Source organism: Bos taurus, chromosome 8 (genome assembly GCF_002263795.3).
Source record: "Bos taurus isolate L1 Dominette 01449 registration number 42190680 breed Hereford chromosome 8, ARS-UCD2.0, whole genome shotgun sequence".
Classification (NCBI taxonomy): domain Eukaryota; kingdom Metazoa; phylum Chordata; class Mammalia; order Artiodactyla; family Bovidae; genus Bos; species Bos taurus.
Window position 1 is genome coordinate 104,837,588 of NC_037335.1, and position 7,470 is coordinate 104,845,057.

At 40.1% G+C, this 7,470-nt stretch overlaps 1 non-coding gene across 1 annotated transcript; it reads right to left on the bottom strand.

Moving 5' to 3' along the window:
• Positions 1 to 6,010: 6,010 nt before the first annotated feature.
• Positions 6,011 to 6,117, bottom strand: LOC112447958 (U6 spliceosomal RNA). Its single transcript, XR_003036211.1, has one exon. It is a non-coding gene; the product is annotated as a U6 spliceosomal RNA (small nuclear RNA).
• Positions 6,118 to 7,470: the final 1,353 nt, after the last annotated feature.

The window sequence follows — 7,470 nt, forward strand, 5'->3', positions numbered from 1 at the left end:
ATCCCTGGTTCCTCTGCCTTTTCTAAAACCAGCTTGAATATCTGGAAGTTCATTGTTCATGTATTGCTGAAACCTGGCTTGGAGAATTTTGAGCATTACTTTACTAGCGTGTGAGATGAGTGCAATTGTGAGGTAGTTTGAGCATTCTTTGGCATTGCCTTTCTTTGGGATTGGAATGAAAACTGACCTTTTCCAGTCCTGTGGCCACTGCTGAGTCTTCCAAACGTGCTGGCATATTGAGTGCAGCACTTTCACAGCATCATCTTTCAGGATTTGAAAGAGCTCAACTGGAATTCCATTACCTCCACTAGCTTTGTTCATAGTGATGCTTTCTAAAGCCCACTTGACTTCACATTCCAGGATGTCTGGCTCTAGGTGAGTGATCACACCATCGTGATTATCTTGGTCATGAAGATCTTTTTTGTACAGTTCTTCTGTGTATTCAGAAAACTAAGATCATGGCATCTGGTCCCATGACTTTGTGGGAAATAGATGGGGAAACAGTGGAAACAGTGTCAGACTTTATTTTGAAGGGGCTCCAAAATCACCGCAGATGGTAATTGCAGCCATGAAATTAAAAGACGCTTACTCCTTGGAAGGAAAGCTATGACCAACCTAGATAGCATATTGAAAAGCAGAGACATTACTTTGCCAACAAAGGTCCATATAGTCAAGGCTATGGTTTTCCAGTGGTCATGTATGGATGTGAGAGTTGGACTGGGAAGAAAGCTGAATGCTGAAGAACTGATGCTTCTGAACTGTGGTGTTGGAGAAGACTCTTGAGAGTCCCTTGGACTGCAAGGAGATCCAACCAGTCCATTCTAAAGGAGATCAGTCCTAGGTGTTCATTGGGAGGACTGATGCTAAAGCTGAAACTCCAATACTTTGGCCACCTCATGTGAAGAGTTGACTCATTGGACTGATGCTGGGAGGGATTGGAGGCAGAAGGAGAAGGGTACGACAAAGGATGAGATGGCTGGATGGCATCACCAACTCTATGGACATGAGTTTGGGTGAGCTCCGGGAGTTGATGATGAACAGGGAGGCCTGGCGTGCTGCAATTCATGGGGTCGCAAAGAGTTGGACACAAAATCCAACTAACTGTTATGGTGTTTTGAGGGTAAAGATGAAGGCGTTTGAAGTCAGACCTATCTGCTTTTTAGTACCAATTCAGCTACTTATCCATTCTGTGACCCTGGATCATGTGGACTTTGAGTCTGTTTTTCAATCTGTAAGTGGGTTTAGTAATACTTGTTTCATACAGCAGTAATGAAGCATAAATACAATAATCTATAGAAAACATTGTACATGTTAATAATAAGGCCATTACTCAGAAAGGGAGAATGGTTCCCTTTGAGAACCTCCTTGCATTTCTGGGATGCTATCATTCTAGGTGAGAACAGTGTCCTGTCCTGGCATTCTCTTCATAACCATAGAACAACAAGCCTAATCCTTGTCAATCCACCTGACAACAGATGAAATCCTGAAGAACGCTGAAACATGGGCAGTTCTCTCCCTGGGAACATTCTGTGCCAGGCAGTGGGAAAGAGCTGAAACGGCAGCAGTGGAGGCTTGTTGAACTCTGCTTGCATCAAGTACCTCACCTTCCTGGAGACACTCCCTCCCAAGCTTTCCAGAGAATATCCTAGCCTGGCTTTGCCCACCTTTTATACCAATCTATGACTGCGTCTGACTTCTTTGACTTCTTTACAAAAGTGAAACTAATCTGCAAAAATTTGCTTGATTCATTCACCGATTGCTTCAATCATTCATTCATTTATCCAAACCATCATGACTGCATCTGAGTGTCAGGTCCCTTTCTGATTTTGCACAAAAATAATGATTTGAAGGCAAGGGCCACTGAATCCCCATTCTAATAGCTGAGGACTTAAAGACAGCCTAGTTAAAAGAAACAGTGCAGGACTGAGAAAAGAGATCTGAGTTAGAATTCTCAGTAGCATCACACATTTGGAATAAGTTATTTTATCTCTTTGAGCCTCAGTTTTCTCATTTGATAAAAGGATGTAATCCCTTCTATTAAGGGTTCCTGGAAGGATTGTTGAATAGATGTGTTTGAATCACTCAACAGATAATAAATATTCATTGTATGCCTCCTCTTCCTTGACATAATATTTCAGAGAAAAAGGAAGTTGATTGTTTTAAAGGAAGTGATAAGAAGACATAAGAAGGATAAGACATTCATCTCTCCTTGACATGTTCACAATTAAATATTTTTGAATGAATCATTGAAAGAGTGAGACTCTCAAAGACTTGATGTGTATTTACTTCACATTCTTCAACTTTTCTATCAAAACTAACCACTCAATAAAATTCTAATTGTGAAGAGTTCATGCATCCTGAGAACCAAGGGATTACAACATTCTAAATAGATAAGGATCTACAGAAATGTTCCAGTACATTTCCATTTTTTTCTGTCCTCATTCTACAGGGATCTTTGCTACTTCATGCCTGTTAAATATTGTTAGACCCATCAGAATAGCTCAAATTAAAAAAAAAAAATGACAACACCACATGACGAGTATGTAGAGTAACTTGGTACAATAAGAAGGATAATTCAGGAAAGGTTAATGAAGAGATGATTTATGAAGGCGTGATCATGGTCAGGGAAATCAACAAGAGATGGTGCAGCACACGAGACAAGCAATAGTGGAAGCTACTAGCATCCTTAGCCTGATGGGAAGAGTAAAGGGAACAGTGTTATTAGCATCTAGAGAGAGCAGCCTATGGTTGTGGTTCGTGAGCTCTGAAGTGGTGGTGGGCTTTGGATGAATGACCAGTCACTGCTTGTACGGGACCTAACAAGGAGCAGAAGAATAAAATGCCACTCTCAGTCATCTCTCTCCCTTCAGTCTCTCACCTGTTCCTTCCGGGGGCCAAATCCAACTGAACATCAGTGGGCAGATGTTGCCCACGGATCTATCATGTAGATAGATCGTCACTGATACATCATGTAGAGGTCTGCCTCTCAGGTCAGAGAGCAGATGGGAAAGCAAAGACTAGTCAACATAAGCATCATAATCAAGAGAAAATAGAGGCTTGAGGAGGAACGGCGATGTGGCTGGCCCACGTGAAGTTTCCTTAGCAGTTACTTTCTGGCAAGCACTATCCCACATGCTTTTCCTTGCATTGATTAGCTATGGGGACCTACATGGAAAGGAAATCCAAAAAAAGAGGGGATATATGTATATGTATAGCTGCTTCGCCTTGCTGTATAGGAGAAGCTAACACAACATTGTAAAGCAACTACACCCTAACACAAATTGAAATTAAAATAAGACATTCTCTCTTATTCATTTTAAATAACGACTGTGCCATGGAAAAAAATCCAACAAGGCACTGTGAGTCTTGAGGGTATTCTTTAAATAGCTCAAAAACCAATTATTTATAGAAAGTGACTGCCAGCACAAGCATTTCATAGCCTTTGTGGATAATGAACAAGATTGCTGTAGGGGTTAAACAACATGTTTCATAGGGTGCTCACGGAAAACACTGCCAACAATAAGATGCCTTAAAAACGTGTACATATGCTGCCTAGCAATTCACACTAAAACCTTCCTTCTCTCTTTCTCTCTCTCTATTGCTGACTTGGAAGTTCAGAGTCTTTGAAAAATGTTCTTAATGATACTTAATATGCTATTTTTGCTCCTTGTATAAAAATAAACATAAAATAAATTCCTTTGGGAACCAAAAAAAAAATATTATCTCATTGAATTCTTACACCAATGCTATGAACACTCTTAAAACTACCAAGTGAAACTGAAATAGTCCATATTAAGCTGTTCTTGATTGGGTTATATAAAATACCAGAAGCATTTAATCAGAGTCGACAAAATGTTGACAGAGGGGGGAAAAGCTGTAACAGCGTGGAAGGTGAAACCTCAGACCCCAAAGCTTGTCATCTGCCAGAGGTCTGGGCATTTGTCACTTAAAGGAGCTGTGGTTGAAGAATAATTGCCCCGCATAGACGTCCGTGTCCTAATTCCTGAGTCATGTGACCATGTTAGATTACATGTCAAAAGAGGCTCTGTAGATGTGATCGAGGTTACATATATTAAGATAGGAAGATTATCCTGATTTATCCTGGCTGGATTTTCCAGGTAGAAGCAGAGGAGTTGTGGTAGAAGGGAGGTCAGGGCGATTGCAAGTGTGAGTATAATCCCCAACGGCTGGCTTCTGTGATGGAGGGGGCAGGCATGAGGGCTAAAAAGGGGCCCTGAAGAACTCAGAGTGGCCTCCAGCTAACAGCCACAAAGGAAATAGGGACTTTTGTTCTACAACCTTATGGATCGTGGATTCCTCCAACAACCTAAATGAATTCTTCTTTGGAGCCTCCTGTTGAGAGCCCAAGACAGCTGGCAGGTTGATTTCAGCATTGTGAGACTGAAGACAGAGGAACAGCTGAGTGAACCCAGGTTTCTGGCCTAGAGAACAGTGAGATAATAAATAAGTGTTGTTTTACTTCACTGTGTGTGGTGGTTTTTTGTTTTGTTTTTCTTTTTTAATGGCAGCAATATAAAGCTAACACAAGTGTGCATATAACTTGGTTTGGAACCCCAGAAGCTCTGAGCTCTGTGGAGACATTCCTGTCCAAGCTCCTCATACTAAAGGAATCTTAACTTCTACCTGCCTCTTAAATATTGTTGTACCCACCAGAATAGCCCAAATTAAAAAAAAAAAAAAAAAAGAATTGACAACACCAGATGGCTGAGCATGTAGAGCAACCAGAACTCTCATACAATGTTCATGGAAACATAAAATGGTATTATTGCTTTGGAAATACTTGTTGCGGTTTCTTATAGAACTAAACATATAACAATACTATCCACCAGTAATCCTAATTGTAGGCATTGGCCTAAGAAAATAAAATCATATGCCAAAAAAATACCTTTACATGAATATTCAAAGAAGATGTAGTCAAAATAGCCCCAAACTGGGAATGGCCCAGGTTTATATCAATAGGAGGATGGAGGAGAAAAACAAAAAACAAAAAAAAAAACAAAACACTGTGATAACTTCATAATAGAGGATATGATACAAAATGTCCAGAATAGGCAAATCCATAGAGATATAAAGTAAAATAATGATTGCCAGAGGCTGAGAAGAAAAGATTAAAAAACGCTTACTCCTTTGAAGGAAAGTTATGATCAACCTAGACAGCATATTCAAAAGCAGAGACATTACTTTGTCAACAAAGGTCCATCTAGTCAAGGCTATGGTTTTTCCAGTGGTCATGTATGGATGTGAGAGTTGGACTATAAAGAAAGCTGAGTGCCGAAGAATTGATGCTTTTGAACTGTGGTGTTGGAGAAGACTCTTGAGAGTCCCTTGGACTGCAAGGAGATCCAACCAGTCCATCCTCAAGGAGATCAGTCCTGGGTGTTCATTGGAAGGACTGATGCTGAAGCTGAAACTCCAATACTTCGGCCACCTGATGCAAAGAGTTGACTCATTTGAAAAGACTCTGATGCTGGGAAAGATTGAGGGCAGGAGGAGAAGGGGACGACAGAGGATGAGATGGTTGGATGGCATCACCGACTCAGTGGACATGGGTTTGGGTGAACTCCGGCAGTTGGTGATGGACAGGGAGGCCTGGCGTGCTGCGGTTAACGGGGTCACAAAGAGTGAGACATGACTGAGCGACTGAACTGGAACTGGAACTGGGACAAAAAGAAGGATTGAGGAGTAACTGCCAATGTGTACAGGATTTCTCTTGGTGGTGATGAAATTTTCTGGAATTAGATAGTGGTAATGGTTACACACCTTGTGAATATACTAACAACCACTAATTTGTATACTTTAAAGGGGTAAATTTATGCTATATTAATCATATCTCAGATTCTTTAAAAAAACATAAAAGAAAAAGAACAAATTATAGACTTTTACTATAGGAATCTTTTTTTAAATTTACTTTTTTATTGAAGGATAATTGCTTTACAGAACTTTGTTGTTTTCTGTCAAACCTCAACATGAATTGGCCATAGGTATACACAAAAATATGGAGTGGTTCACAAACTTGCATGTCATCCTTGTGCCGGGGACATGCTAATATTCTCTGTGTCGTTCCAGTTTTAGTATATGTGCTGCTGAAGTGAGCGCTACAGGGATCTTAATTACTGTATGCCTCTTAACTATGTAATGACACAGATGAATCGCAAAAACTTAGTGCAAAAGAAGCTTCACACAAAAGAGTAAATAATTCCTAATCTCACTGATGTGAAAGTTTAGAAGAAGCAAAATTAAACTATGGCAAAACCAACTAGGAAAACTCGTTGCATTTAGGATGATAGGAGTGAAGACTGTGGAGTGGGATGAAAAGATTTTGGTGTGATGGTACTGTTTTATATCTTGATAGATGTTTGGGTCACAAAGGTATATGCATTTGTCAAACCTCATCAAATAGTAACTCAGGATTTGTGCATCCACTGCATGTACATTTCATCCCACAAAAAATAAAAAAATACTGAACTTCAGTAAAGCCTATGTAGGCATAAAAAACAATATTGTATTGTCAGATAAACAGAGGGATGGATGGATAAAGCAAGCATATAGTAAGATGCTAATTGTAGAATCGAGAATTATGTTTGAAATTTTCATAGTAATACATTGGCCAAAAAGTTTGTTTGGGTATTCCATACCGTCTTATAGAAAACTCAAAAGAACATTTTGGCCAATCCAATAAAATGACAGAAAAATACTGCTTTCTCTTTTCTTGAATATTTATAATGAAGGGTGTTGTTGTTTAGTCACTAAGTCATGTCTGACTCTTTGCAAGCCCATGGACTGTAGCTCACAAGGCTCCTCTGTCCATGGGGTTTCCCAGGCAAGAATACTGGATTGGGTTACCATTTCCTTCTCCGGGGATCTTCCTGACCCAGGGGTCAAACCTGCATCTGCTGCACTGGCAGATTTCTTCATGGCTGAGCTGCCAGGAAATCCCCATAATGAAGGATACTCATCTCATAATGCCGTCCAAATTATTGTTCAACAGCTCTTGATGTCAGAAACATCTTCCAGACAGTAAGATTTTGCTTTAATTCCATCTAGCAGCCCTTGCTTCATCTTCTGGGATCCTCTAGATAAAGTCTACTCCCAAAACCCTTTAGGAGGCTGCCTGGGGTAGTGTAAGAACATGGATTATGGAGGCTTCATGACCTGCTTCTGTCCCTACTATGTCACTGCTCTAAGTGTAGTTCTCCAACCAGCCACCAAGGCACACTTGATAGTCTGTTAGAAATGCAGAATCCTGGGCCTTGTCTCAGCACTACTGAATCAGAATCTGCAATTTAACAAGATCCTTGAATCCTCTGAGTGCAAGTCAAAGTTTAAAGAATAAGCTGGAGCAATAAAGCAAAAATATAAATGTTCTTGTACCAGGGTAGTAGCATTAGGGAGAGTGAATTCAACAGAATAAAGACATTTTTAGGAGCAATAACTTAAAGAACTAGTAGA